General features: G+C 29.8%; 2 long non-coding RNA genes across 3 annotated transcripts; one reads left to right on the top strand and one right to left on the bottom strand.

Annotated features, from left to right (window-relative positions):
- On the top strand, positions 1–5,473 carry LOC132800488 (uncharacterized). 2 transcript variants are annotated; one of them, XR_009635609.1, is made up of 4 exons: positions 2–280; positions 1,452–3,715; positions 3,911–5,016; positions 5,235–5,473. It is a non-coding gene; the product is annotated as an uncharacterized LOC132800488 (long non-coding RNA). The 2 variants fall into 2 exon arrangements; XR_009635608.1 differs by having other exon boundaries at positions 1–280; positions 1,452–5,016.
- Positions 5,474–5,701: 228 nt separating this feature from the next.
- On the bottom strand, positions 5,702–9,529 carry LOC112491584 (uncharacterized). Its single transcript, XR_003055894.3, has 3 exons — positions 6,968–9,529; positions 6,171–6,245; positions 5,702–6,028 (listed from the first exon to the last, which is right to left on the bottom strand). It is a non-coding gene; the product is annotated as an uncharacterized LOC112491584 (long non-coding RNA).
- Positions 9,530–16,014: the final 6,485 nt, after the last annotated feature.

Genomic DNA, 16,014 nt, shown 5'->3' with positions numbered 1-16,014 from the left:
TTAGAGCCATCTGATCTGTACATCTGGCATCAATGGTCTTGGACAAAAGTTGGTCTTATGTGAGAATTTTGGCCAAGGCTCCCATTTCCTGCTTGCAGCAACTCACATTCCCGCTTGCAGCGGCTCGAAACAGCTTTGCCAAAATTCCCAGCTCGCACCACGCTTGCGAACCCACCACCTCGCACCACCATTGTCATCCTTGCGAACCCAGCAGCTCATTCCTCTTCTACTCTGGTTCCTCTTCTCCTCTTCTAGTTCCAGCCCAACCGTTCCAACCACCGTGAGTGCCTCTGTCCTCTATTGGTGATTTTATAGTTTGTAATTTTTTTTTTCATTTTGGTTATATGTTTTATATTTTTTATCATTCAATTACATGGAACCGATCATGTAGTCTTGCATCGTTGAGTCCTATCCAAATTGAAAATGCAAGTCGCTTGAAATTTTATGCTTCAATAATCTAAGTAAAAAAAAAATGAAAAAGAAAATCTAATTAAGGCCATCATATCCCATATATTATTTGTTTATCTATTTATTTATTAACATGTGTAGGAAAAAGTAGGACATCATAGATGAAGAGATTGAGAAAATGAAAGGATTGAATCAAAGTTACAAGTGGGGAAGTTCATCAACTCTAATCCTAGTATTATTAGGTGATGGGGAGTATGGAAATTTCTTACAACCTTCAACCTTCTGCTCTAAGATTGCATGATTTTCATTTAAACTCCTTTTATGTCTAAACACAATTTTGTTTTTTTGTTCACTATTTTTCTTTATTTATTTAGAATCATCATCATCATCTTCGATCATATAAATATGGGGACCGACCAAGTGTATGTGTAGGTGTGATTAGAATCATTAGATTCATATTGTGTACGTAGGATTCGATATTAATTGAGCTACCTAGCTAACGATTTAAAATATATATATATATATATATATATGTTCATTTTGCTTGATGAAAGACAGACAATGACATATGCATTTTGACAGTATGGAAAGAAAAAGAGAAAAAGAAAAATGTTTACAAAAAAAAGAATTTATAACATATCAAAATATAGAAGCAGATCAGAACAGTATAACATATATAATTATTGGAGTAATTGAATATTAAATGAAGAGAGGAGAACAAGTCAGAGAGGATAAATTTAACTGGTTATATTGTTGCCATATATAAGAACACTTCCAGAATATAGACTTGACATGTTTGAACAGAGAATGAAACAACAATTTTTTTAATATTTTTTGGGAATAAATGAGTAGATTTGCCCGTGGTAAACTAGTAAATACTTTACAAGGTTCTTTGTTCACATACTTATATTTTGATGAGTTGGGAAAATATCAGCTTATGCCTATTTTTTTGTTTATATATTTGCATTAAATGTTAAAATTTGATGTTTATTACCATGTTAATTGATGAAAGTTTGTTATGGTTTTGCTTTGCTGTCTATTAGGCTAGAAAGTGATTGAAAGGAAGCTCATTTGGTTGCAATTAGCTTTGCAATATTGGAAACATGAATGATTTATAGTTAGAAGCAAATGATGATCCTATAGTAGTTGAAGAAATATCCTTGCTATCATGTTTGAAATCCATTGATGATGTTTACATTCCCCAAGTGTTAGAAAACTGCAAACCAAAAGTTGGACAACAATTTGAATCGATAGATGAGGCACATGAGTTTTACATTAAATATGCAAAAGAGGTGGGGTTTAGTGTTTGTAGCAGTTGCACTAAGAGATGTAAAGATACGAATGAAATTGTGAGGAAAGAATTTGTGTGTTATAAGGAAGGAGTGTCCTCTACAAAGGAATGTGAGAAAAAAAGGTGTCAGGGTATGACAAGAGAAAGTTGTAAGGCAAAACTTGCTATGGTGAGGTCAAAATTGGGTAAATATGCCATCAGTGTATTTGTTGAAAAACATAGTCATCCATTATCAACCCCGCGAAGAGTGCATTTATTAAGGTCACATTGTAGTGTGTCTAAAGCCAACAAATCACTATCCCAAACGTTTTCAACAGGAAATGTGCCAACTCACCAACAAATAAGTATTCTTGAATTTGAAGCTGGAGGTATAGAGAATATTGGGTGTACGAAGAAGGATATCTATAACCATGAAGCTAAGTTGCGTAATGAATTAAGAGGACAAGATGCTGAACTATTGAAGGATTATTTCCTAACCGAGCAAGAAAGGGATCCATGCTTTTTTTTTTTTTTTAAATAGATGTAGATGATGATGGTAAATTGAAGCATTGTTTTTTAGCTGATTCGGTATCTAGAAGAGCTGATGGATGTTTTGGTGATGTAATTGTATTTGATACAATTTACAACACTAATCGGTATGGTATAATATTTGCACCCTTGGTTGGGGTTAACAATCACAGTCAAATGGTGCTTTTTGCATGTGCTTTTTTAAGTGATGAAAGAACTGAATTGTTTGTTTGGTTGTTTGAGCTATTAAAGGATAGTATGCCTATTAACAACCCAAAGATGATAATTACCGATCAAGATCCTGCAATGACAAAGGCTATGGCTCAAAGCTTACCAAATACATTTCATAGGTATTGTAGTTGGCACATACTTGAGAAGTTTTCCACATATTTAAATGCAATCACCTATAGAGATTTTTATAAGGACTACCAATAATACATTTGGGAATCAGAATGCCTTGAAGAGTTTGAAAGAAAATGGGTGACTACCATCGAGAAGGCAAGCCTATATGATAATGATTGGTTGAAATCAACATTTGAGATACATTCAAGATGGGTGCCCGCATATGTTAATCATATATTCTCAATTGGAATGTCAAGTAGCCAACATGCAGAAAGCTCCCATGCATTTTTCAAGAAGTATGTTTCAAATAAAAACTCATTGATGGATTTCATACTTCAATTTAGTAGGGCACTTGCACATCAACGTCACAAAAAGTTATGGGCTGATCATATTGATATTAATGAGAAGCCTATTTTGAAATTGCCATTGGAAATGGAAAAACAAATACCCAAGATTTACACACGCAAAATTTTCCTTAAGTTTCAGGATGAGTTATGGCATAGCTTACTAACAATGCCACAACTTGTTCATGAAAATGATATTCACAAAATGTATGTGGTCGAGAGTAGTCCAAATGGTGTGTTCATAGAGTTCGGAAAATTGCTTATGATAAAGTATTGGACTATGCATCTTGTACTTGTAAGAAGTCTGAGAGTGAAGGAATTCCTTGTAGACATATTTTGGCATTCTTGCGACTCTTTGGTAATATGCGTTGCCAAATCAATATATCATGACAAGGTGGACTAGAGTTACAAAAACTCAAATAATCTCCGATAAGCAAGGTGTTGAGATAAGTGGAAAACAAAGTTCAATGTTGATGTGGCGAGCAAAACTATTACAACTTGCTTCGGAAGTCATTGATAAAGCCATAAAAAATGAAGAGGCAAGTGTAATTGTGAATGATGGTCTTCAAAGTTTGCTAGACAAGATTAAATCCATAGTTATCAACATGAAGAGTAGAGGCATTTCTAAAAAAGGTAGTAATGCTAATGATTCTAAAGCTTTGAAAGACCCATCTCAAGTGAGGGCAAAGGGATGTGGAAGAAGATTAAAAGGGGGAAAAGAGAAGACAACGACTACCGCAAAGTATAAAGGTCGACGTTGCAATGGTTGTGGAAAAATTAGGCAATTGCACGACAAAAGAAACTATCCAATCCTCAACAATTCGTAAGAAAATGATACATTTATTATTAATTATTCTTATGCAATTAAAATGATCATACCTTGTACAAACCATGCTGCTGCTCTATGTAGTTGATAGTTTTACTTCTACAGGTATAAAACTAAGTGGTTTCCTTATCGTCTTCAACATTTTCTTGGACTAACATGCTGCTTATCTAATAACTTACTTCGTTTTGACAGGACTGCATGAGAAATAAGTTGGAATGACCCCCTGGATGTGATAAAGTATCTTGCATCAGCTTGGAGGAAATAGTTTTATTTGTAGTTTGGTGTGGTTTTCTATCCGATTGAAAGAACTATAAGCTTAGTTAGTAAAATATGGTTGTGTAATGATAATAGACTCCGTACCTTCTTATTTATTGTAATATGAAGTGTTTTTTGAATCTTGGAATGAATGTCTGCTGGTTGGCTGTTTATTTGTGTAATGCATGCCTCTCATTGTAATATGTAATTTGGACAGTAACTGTTTTGTTCATGTAGATGGTTGCCATTGGTGGCATCGGTATTTATTATGCTGGGTACATTCACTGTGGTGGTGTAGTGTAAGTCAGGACATAAGAGTATACTATGCTAGCTTGTTCTTGTATGGATAGGGGTATCTGCTATGGTATTCAGCCCAGATGAAAGCACAAACAAGGACAAAGAAGGATTGAAGCTGTGAAGAAGGATTCTGCCAGCATTGATATCCTAGTGGACTTGTAAAGAAGGTTTTTGAACTGGTGGTTACAGTTTGAAGTGCTGTTGGAGTTTTGCCTTTGTCTCTCAAGTATGGTTTCTTGGTTGTTGAGAAGTATGTAACTATTTATTGCTGCAATTATATTCATTTGGTATCTTTTATAGAGAATATTGTCTATGTTATGCTAAACTGCAACCACTTTGATGCTAGTCATCTTTTTTTGTTTTTTTAATGTTGGTAAAATACTGCTGATTAGATAAATTAGTTTGCTTAGAATTTAATGTTGCCAGAAAATGTGGTTGAAAATTAATGAGAAATCTGCTGTAGGTGAAGTTCAATGGTGAAATACTAGTTTGCTCAACAGTTCTTATGGTCTATCTTCAAGTTATCATTTGGACATGCTCACAAATATTTGAATTTATGTTCCTGCACTCAATAAATTTCTAATAAGTCAAAAGGTAAAAAAGCTCTTCATGAACTTGTACTAGACCAGTGACTTAACGTAGTATGGCAACATTGTTCTTCGAATCAAATCCTTCCTCGATCTGCAAAGTTGGTTCCGCAACAACTATACTCTTTCATGTGAGGCAGCAATGAAGTTGGACTGCAGGTAGTATTTGTGCATCTTCGCTAATCATTTGTGTGACATATAATATTTTATATTTATGTTTAGGTCCATTCATAGTTTTTGCTTGTTATTTTTGTTTTCATCGTTTGTTTCTAGTTGCTCTTGTTTTTCATTTTATTATAATTGTCTCCTTTTGCAGCACTAGTGGACTTGGACTTAAAAGTTCTGATGATGATTTATTTTTCCTTTTTCCTTTTCAGCATGCAGCTTGTGTTGCAAAGGAGCATAAATTATGTGTGCAGGGAGCTTATGTTGCAGAGGAGTAGAAATTAAGTGCAACTTATGCAGTCTTTAGTGACAGTTAATTGTTCATCTAACAAAGTTTTCATTCAATCAAGAAATAGTTATCATAGTGTACTGATGTATGTTGTCATTTTGGAACTTTTGATCTTGTTATCAGTTGCTTCTTTATTTTAGTATCTCTGTGCTTTTATCTTCAATTTATTGCAGCAGGCATGTCGTTTTTCTTTAAAACCTTTAATGGGAACTATTGTGCTAATAATTGATTAATTTGTTCTTGGTGTCAATTTGCTGTAGTTTTATTTATTGATACTTTTGGTGTTATTTATAGGCATGCCAACAATGATTTTTTGTTAGTTATCTAACAGTACACACTTTTGGTTAAAAAAAAAAAGGAAAAAACAAAAATAATAAAATTGGAAAAGAATTTATAGAACTTAACTTTCAGTAATTTATTCACAACACAAACATCCAAGTTACACTTTCAAAGCTAGTGAGCTACAACAGGAACCTATACATTCATTTGGCAACATTTGTCAACATTAACTTTTCTGGTACATTTAAAATGGGTTCATGGTACAATTCAACAACCAACTTGCTTCAATAGTAACATTGTCACTAGTATGAAGGCTAAAAGCTGTAATGAGCTCAAGCACCAAATGGTTCATAGCACCTTTTTTTCCAGATCAATCAATCTGCACTTCAAAATGGTCTACACCATAGCTTATGGATTTTTACTCCAAAGGATTGAAACCTGTAAAAGAAGATAGAATTTTTACTGTCAGTTCAGTAGCCAGCCAATGAAGCATTTAAAAATTTCCACCTTTTCAAGCATGTAAATTTCCCACCTTTTCAAGCATGTAAAATTTCCCACCTGTCAAGATTTGGAAACTCACCATTTTAGAAATGTCAGCTTGCACAAGCACAAGCATAAGACCCATTTGCTTCTTTAAGCATGACTTACCATGGCCCTGGAAAATTTTGAACAAGGAATTATGTAGTATGACAATACATAAATTAGGCAAATTCTAATATATTCAAATAAACAGGTCAAAAATATAAGGGATAGATCAATCATGATATGAGGGGTTAGGCAAATCCAATCCATATCATAACTCCCCCACAACTTTCTCTCTCTCTTGCTCTCTTTCTCTCTCTCTCTCTCTCTCCCTCTCTCCCTCTCAATTTTATTTAAGGATGAAATGCCCCACGACCCAGCATTTTGCAAGAAAATAAAATCGTACATGCATTAGTTCAAGAATTACATATTCTACACTAGTTCAAACGGTTCTCGTCAAAAAGTACACAAACAGATAAAACCAAACAAGTACATATTCAAACGCATTTATTTGTTCGAGAAACTTAATCCTACATCTATAAATAAAACACCATCAAACAATTGGAGCTGAGCAATCACTTCCACAATGATAATTTTCAAGAACATTATGAGCACTGCTCAGCCACCATTAACTGAAGAACAACTAAAAAAGTGAAGCTTCTTTCATAGTAATATGAGTAATTCAGAACTCAAATCAAGCACAAAGATTTGCAAATATGTAAAGAAATACTGCTCAAACACAGTTACAGAAGTTGATGACATATTTATCTAAAAGAAGCAGAAACAAGTAAATTTAAGTTTATCTGCACATGTGGTAATGCAGACAGAAAAAAATAATAACAATAATAATATTACCTGACACCTGCATCACCAATTATACCAATTGCCATTCCAGCCGCAAGCCCAGCAAGACCACAAGCAAGCCCAGAAGAGAGATGTGCATAGCCATCAAAAAGGTAATATGATTTGGTTTTAGGGTTAATACTAATATTGATAATGAATACATTTGAAACAAGAACCTATAAAAATCATCAATGAAAGCATGTAACGCACACCAAAGGGCTACCATTACGTGAACCACATCAGCAATATAAAGGGAATAAAATGGGAATCAATTCATCAAACAATTCAACATACTTGACACATCATATTGCATAGTTAATTATAACAGACAATTTCAACAAAACATACAGTAAGCTTAATAGGATACATATGGTGCTTCACAAGCATAAGGTAGAATTTACTACATGATTAGTTTACCAACCAAACATACATATATCTTACTTGATGGCTTACTCGACTAACATTTTAAAGAAAATAAATAATAAAAGTACAAGGAATATGATCGTCTTAACATCATATTGGTCGCTCCTCTTAGTATTTTTCTGAATTACTTCAAGAATATTATTAGATTTCTCCACTTCCAAAGATAAACGACGAACTTCACCGATAAATACATCAATTTTTTCTAGTTTAGCTTCACCTTCTTTTGTCCAAATGAATCTACTATATCATTTTTCCTGTGGCATATAAACATATATAATTTAATTAATTTATAAGCAAAAACAAATAAAAATTTAACACATGGAACAATTATGTACAACCTGTTCTCCACCTAAGCATTTTCAAAATTGACGATTTAGATTCTTATCTATCCTTGATGTTTTTAAATGCATATATTGCCCACATGAGCATATTTGGATTGGTTGAACATCACTAGTACTTGTTGACATGCTTACACAACTAATCTCCAGCTGTGATTTCTAAAGGACACAAGGTAGGATTTAATAAGCTATAAAAAGCCAAAAGACATATAAAAAAAAAAAAAAAAAACCACCAGTAACCTTTCTACATAAATGAACGAATCTAACCTAGCAATAACAATGACTATCAAGCAATAGCAATAACAACCACTAAATATATATTAGCACGTTTTTCCATATTCATACGGTTTGCTTAACATTCACTTTCAACATTCCTGTACATGCTTATCCTGTCACCCCTCTTTGTTATATATTTCGTGCGAAATAAAGATTCTCAGACCATATTGAATATTCTTAGAGCATCTGCAAACATTATCTAACTCTTTTCGAACATTTTCACTTCAATTAATTATTCTTATACTCCTTCAGCAAAATCAAACTAAAAAATAATAAAACATACAACATATTCTATAATATTATGGTACTGTTTAACCAAACAAATGCATATAACATATTCTTCACAAAAAATAAAATAAAATAAAATAAAAAATAAAAAATATTTACATGTAACTATCATCTAATTTTCATATATGATGCAATTGCTTAATTAATACAAAATATGCATATATTATGTTGAGAAGCAAAAGCTTAGTATATATATGAACGTAGGTATGAAATTAAAGCAATTTACTACCGTTCAGATCAGCAGAAAACTATAAAAAGCTAGGGGGAGAAAATGTATGTGAAAAATAAATAAATTGAACAAGTTGTATAGTCGTTGATATGGCTATTTATAAAAAATATAACATTCCAAATGTATTCTTTTACTTGGAGGAGGAGATGAATTCCCCAAAAAAAAAAAAAAAAAAAAAAAAAAGGAGTAAAACCCATTAATGTTGAGTGGAGCCCCGTGCAAATATATGCTCATGCAAAATCATTATTTATTGAAACACATTTTTGCCTAACCACTCACTTTTACACTTCCAGTCATTTCTTGACTAGCCCAATTTTTATTTATTTTGTTTTTGGTAAAAAATATTTTTTTTATCATCACGTTTCCTGAGTGAAACCGATAGTCTTTTTTTTTATATATTATTTATGCAAATTTTAAAGTTATTTTGTATGTCTAGTATAACATTGGAAGGTAAATTGACATATAGAAGTTGCAGATTTAACCTACATACTCTCGATGGTGGAAGCACTAGAGAATCTGGTAATTAGTGGAAGCAGTGGAGAATCTAGTGGCCGGTGGAAGCAGCACAGGAGAATGGCTAGAACGGGTGGGGCTGAACGGCTTTCCCGTGAGCTGGAGATCTGTGGCTTGCAGTGTCTATAATGGTGGAAGTGTGGAAGTAGAGATAAATAAAACAGGAAGCCGCGAATGGGAAAGGGAAATGCAGAGGCAAATAGAAGAGGAAGCTGCGTAGGGGAAGGGGAAATTTGGCCAAAGATCTCACGAATGGAAAGGGGAAATGCAAAGGCAAATAGAAGAGAAAGCTGTGAAGGGGAAAGGGAAATTTGGCTAAAGATCTCACGAATGGAAAGGGGAAATGCAGAGGCAAATACAAGAGGAAGCTGCGAAGGGCTCAGGGGAGCCTTGGCCAAAATTCTCGCGTGAGACCAACTTTTGTCCAGAACCGTTGATGCCAAATGTGCAGATCAGATGGCTCCACTTTTGATCACATGTTTGGTCCGCACAGGAGGCATGCGGTCGGTCCCCATGATAGATTCTCTCTCTCTCTCTCTCTATATATATATATATACATGCTTCAATTTTAGGGATTTTTTCTTTTTTATATATTTTAAGATGTTTTTGGTAAAATAACTATTTTCACTAAATTTTATAACTCATTGTTTCTGTTTATAATTATTTATACCATATATAGAATATTTTATCTTATAAATATTAGTTAAACCCTGTGCAATTATATATTTATGATTAATAAAAATCATACTTTAACATATTCCTGAAAAATCTTCAATTTTGTTTTATATTGAATATTAGATATTAAATAATTTAATATCGAATATTAAAATTATAAATAATTATTAATTTTTCACTTTCAATTTAAATTTAATAATTATCATTCCAAATCGAATTTATCCATTTTTTATATTTAAGAACATAATAATACAATTATAAAAAAATAATTAAATAGTAGATTAATTATTTAATAAAATTATCATTCTTGTTAATAAAATAAAATCAACATGGGATAACAATTAAGATTTGAGATTGAATAAAATCACAATAATGAACTCAGTTATAATTACAAATCAAATTAATGGTCATTAGTTTTTTATAATTTTTATTACATTGTAAATAATCATTTATACTTTTAAATACGAAATCCACATTTTATATAAAATTGATTTTATATTACTCCATATTAATTAAATCTTGTCATGTGTGTGTATATATATATATATATATATGAGTATATTTTGAGCAATTTTTTAAAAATATTAAAAAATATTTTATCCGTTTTAAATTTCAGATAAAGAGATCAATTTCATTAGTAATTACCATATATTAATCTTATTATTTTATAATAAAATTTCATTTATTACGTATCCATATATAAATATGTATATGTATAGAGTTTTTGTGTGAAATATATTTAATAATAAAAATATACTTTATTATATATATGTTTTTTTACCTAATCTTTAAAAAATTGAAAAAGTAACCAAATAAGGAGAGAACAAAATTTCTCCTTCCAAATTTTATTCCATCACCAAAAACAAAATCTTCATACCCACATATTATGGAAATTTTCAAAAATTAAGATCAAATTTTTTATTCCAAGTTTTAAGAAGATTGTATAATTTTTATTTTTGGAAATATTATTTATATAAATTATTTGTGAAAATATCATTTATATGGATTATTCTAAAACTATTGTACATGTTGTTGCAAATATTTAAAGCCAAACCATGATAATACCTATTTATTATGAATTTTTTCAAAAATTAAGATCAAATTATTCCTTTCAACTTTTATTAATATTGTGAAATTTTTTAAACAAATCTATTGTTGGATTTTATTTATTTAAAATGTTTTTAAATAAAATGAATATAAAGAAATATATGGCAATGATTTTAAAATTGCAGAATTTTTAAGATAATTTTATTTTTAACTTTTAATTTTTTAATGATTTTGGAGGGAACAGAATAAATATAAAAATCACATATGACAAAAAATTTTAGTGACTTTTTTATTTTTATATATTATATAGATGACCTCTTTTTAAGTTATATAATATAATATAATATAATATAATATAATATAATAAGAATAAGAATAAGAATAATATATAATTTAAAAATAGTAAATATATATATTTGATAAATAAGATAAAATCAAATATTTTATTTATTTTAAATTCATTTCAAAATGATTACCATATATAATTTTATCAATTATTTGATAGTTATGGATAGTTATATCAAAAATTCATTTTACATATATTTGGTTATATACATGAAAGGTAAAATAATAAACAACAAATAATAATAAATAAAATTAAAATTAGAATAAATATTTTTGGAGAAAATTTGAAAGATGAATATGCTGACACGTGATGCATACGCTTCTTCTTTTATATATTATATATATTATATAGATATTTAAGCTAATATAAATACTTATAATAAGATGAAATAAACAAAAACTTATATGAATGTTTTATTATTAGAAAATAAGGGGTTTACTGCATTGATATTCCCTGAACTATCGGGATTAGAGCATTTGCCTCCTGACCTTTCAAATAGGTTTTAGTACTCACACATATTTAAAAAAAGAAAAAAAAATCCACCATAATCATAAAAACATTAACACAATTTGTTTTTGGCGTTTAAGTGTCATATGCCACTTACATAAGTACTCTTAAGAGGGATAGTAATTTCATTTCCAACTTTTTCTGGAACAATGCCCCTCATCATTTTTTTATTTTTTTTTCTTATTTTTTGCCTTCCTGTGCAGTATCCATATGAATGGCATGTGACACTTAACGGCCAAAATTAAATGGTGTTAACGTTTTTTTGTTATCATGCATATTTTTTAAAGTCCAAGGGGCAGTAGCACTAATTTGAAAGGCTAGAAAGCAAAATATTACAACCCCGATAGTTCAAGAGGCATCAATATAATAAACCCTGAATTAAAATATAAATACCACATTTAGACAATATAAAAACACGAACAAAAAAATATATAGTTTATTTTTTTTGAAAAATTAGTATTAATTTGAAGTTTGCTTTAGTTTGCATTAGATTGGATTGAGAAAACCTTCAACTCGAAAACCAAATTGAATCATTAAGTTTTTAAAAATTTTTAACAGAGACAAACTAATTAAAGGCCTATTTGGGATTGATTCCCTATGATTTTAGTTGACTTTTATATTTGATAAAACTGACTATGACTTGCTTATGAAATAGTTTTGGTAGTTACAAATTTTATTTGAGAATCAGGCTGAGGACTTCTTTAGAAATTTTGATTCTTTCATAATCAGAATAAACAATTCTAAATTCCCAAAACATCTTTGATTTATTAGCAACGCTGCATTTATATTTATCCTTATCCTATAAAATACTCACACTTAAATATATATATATATATATATACATATAGTTGTATTATAAATTTATTACAGTTATTGATAATATTTATATATTATAATAATATATTTGAATTCTATTTAAAGTGCAAAAAAGAAATCACTGCATACAAATTGTGTTTTTAAACCGATATAAATTATATATAACATATCCATTTTAATAATAGTAAAATTTTACAGCAATTTTATGTTTAAGATTACCAAACATTTATATACAACTTTTGTGTCTTGTAACAATTTATCAACATCATTTACCAAACAGTTAACTAGTTATTTCTTCAATTGATATTTTCTTCAGCATAGTTGACGGTGATTCTTTTAGAAGCTACGACAATGCCATACTAGTAAATAAATAAATAAATAAAAAAGACTAATTGTGATAGGACCCGCCTCAAGAACGTTCCCCAAGAATTCCTGAGCTGTCTTGCCTTGGGAACTTTCCCTAATTTCTAAGTGGTCTCGTCTAGAGAAGTTTCATTGAGCAATCTTTAAGAGAGAATCCAATGGAACCTCATTTGAACTATAAAAAATCAATGCATGTAATATAAAATCATATCTCAATATATAAATATAGAGCCACAGCAGCATACAACTCCACAACTTCTATCAATATCTATAGCCTATTATACTACAGACCATTTCTACGCATACATGCAAGGACCACTATTGTGTCAATAATTTAGATTAAAGCATTCTTAGAGTATTTGTAAAATTAAATAATACAACCGATGTGAATAAGTTTAGGGAAAAAAAAATAAACAAGAAAATATAAATACTGCTATTGTTGTGAAAACTACGAAAAATATATATAATGTACAAGGTAAACTATCCATTAGCTGTCTAAACCTAAATGAACGAATTTAAAACAAATAAAATATAAGATTAGGATATCTCAATAAGTGGCATAATATAATAAAAAAATAATATTTTATTTTTATAAACTTTTCTTTCAAGACCTTTCATTCTACCCTTTTGAAAAGTTTTTCTTTAAAAGTTTTTTTTACAAAACCTAATCTATACTCAAAATCAATATCATAAACTAGTTAATGAATAACAAAACCGTTTAAATATTATAATTTAAACCAACATACTATAAATACTTGGCATAAAATAATATCTATATAAATTTATAAAATAATCATGGAAAATCCATAAAAATAAAGAAATATATCAGAAACCCAATAATATACCCAAAAAAATAAACAATATACCATATGATATATTTAGTGTTATCAAGAGGTCCATGACATCTTGGGGTACCCATTTTATGACCCTTAACATCCTAAAGGTATTGTGGCCACCCAGCACGCTAATAACATACCAATAAAACCAAAATATTGATATATATGGTACATCCTTTAAAAACAATAGTACGATATTTATAAATAATCCTTTCAAGATTATATTTTTCTATTTTTTTTTTTAAACAACTAGCATACCATAAACCAAACTTTTAGTTTCAAATCAAATCATTTATTTAAATATTCCAAAAATTAAAAATTATCATTTCGTACTAAAACATATATACCAACAGTAAAATATATATATCATCATAAACCATTTTAAGCACTTTGAAATACAAATCATGAAAACATGCTTAACAATATATATTTTCAATCTACTTTCTCAAAATCAATATTTTCCAAAATGATTAAAACATCAACTCAAATGCCAAGATATTTATACATCAAGATTCTTAAGTTCATTATGAACTCATTAGAATTTGAAATCATTTAAATTCTTATCAAAAGTCATATAAAATGATAATAAATATATATAAAAGCAGATATTCATATATAAATAAATAAATAAATATATATATATATATATATCCAAATCATACATAGATTGTACTAATATGTCCAAAATCATATAAAAATATAAATCACTCAAAGACACCACTGGTGATCATTCTTGCTCATCAGCAAGATTGCCTCCAGTCATAATATAGGTGCCTATAATATAATCAAAACAAATACATTGGTGTATACCAAATGTCTTAAAATAATTTATACAACTATAAAATTATAAAAATTGAATACCAAGTGGTCCAATATCTCAAACCCTTAGGACCTAATATTTAAAATTGTGATTTTTCACCTTTAAGGCCAATTTTATAAAATTGAATCTTCCTAAGGGTCCTATTAACATCTAATTATACAAAACCAACTCCAATTTAGTCTTAAATTATTCAAACACGGTCCAATTTTATTTAGTATTTAACTAATTGATCCAAAAATAAAAGTATATTAAAACGATGTCTAAAATTCATAAATAATATATCGGCAGAAAACCCATAAGATGAGAAATGCATTGATGTACTCATCTTGATTTAAAAGTCTTGTCAATGGCTAGAAAAAACTTATAAAAATTTTGGTCAAACTTGATATTAATATATCTTTCAAACCGTGGACAATTTTGGCAAATAGAGGTTAAATTGGAACTAAAGGGGTCCAAATTAGTCCAAATAGGATTATGGGTTGGGATGGGTTGGCTAAAAAATAGTAAACTCATTGAATTTTTGCAAACCACTATCACTGATATCGTTGGCCCAATTTGGATGCGTTTGGCAACAATTGGCCATTGAATTTGGTTGCCAAGCTCATGGTAGACTCAATAACACCAACAGGTGGTGCTTATGGTAGATTGGCAGCCAAAAAAGGGTCAATCAATGGTGACCTGGTTGGCAATTGGATATGCATCTACCCGATTTGGGTTCTTTTTGGGTTTAGGAAGGGTTTCAAGGACCTAATGGGTACTTTGTAATTTTTTCATTGTTGGGCATGCTTTCCAACATATATATAGGATCTTGGATCACTAACAGATAAAAATCAGGGATTGATATTAACAATATATAATATCATTGCTCAAAACGTTTTAGAACCATAATTCTGTAACCGTAACTAAAAATTAGGTGTACCACCAATTTATAAACTTGTAACGATGAGTATTACACAATGGTATATCAGTCATATCCAAAACTTGACCACACAAAAAGTTCAATCAACCTACAAAATGGTTAAATCAGTCAAATCTAGTTAAAATTTTTAGGTATTTATCAAGAGGAGGTGTTACAAATTGGTTCGGGCTAGTCAATTTCAATAATTTGGTTTGGTTTTTGCCCACCCTTAGGTGATAGCTTATCATTTGGTAAACACCTTGGTAGACTTCTGTATACCCTAAATATTATTCATTTCAAATTTAAATCCTACTTGGTATAGCTTTTGGGAAGCCAAAAACAATTTTTAAGACTCAAAATCTACTTCTCAATGCATTTGGATAATTTTCAGGAAATATTTTTGGCTTCCAAAAACATTTTTAATCAAAGCTAGTGAATAGTGACTTCTCAAAAAGCACTTCTGAAAAAGTAGAAGAAGTAGAAGCAAAAGCAAAAGCAAAATCTATGCTAAACAAGGTCTTATCTCCTTCAAACTATCTATCACTTTATTTATATCAGTGATTGTCATTTGTACTGCAACTAGGTTTTTAGTTTTTAAATATTTAAGATGAATTTTCACTACATCTCTTACAGAGTGGAAAATAATTCAAAAATCAGTTTTGTAGTTGCTAAGTTAAATCTTTA

The sequence above is a fragment of the Ziziphus jujuba genome, chromosome 2 (genome assembly GCF_031755915.1).
Source record: "Ziziphus jujuba cultivar Dongzao chromosome 2, ASM3175591v1".
NCBI lineage: Eukaryota > Viridiplantae > Streptophyta > Magnoliopsida > Rosales > Rhamnaceae > Ziziphus > Ziziphus jujuba.
The sequence above is the reverse complement of the archived record's forward strand: the minus strand, read 5'-3'. Positions and strand labels throughout refer to the sequence as shown.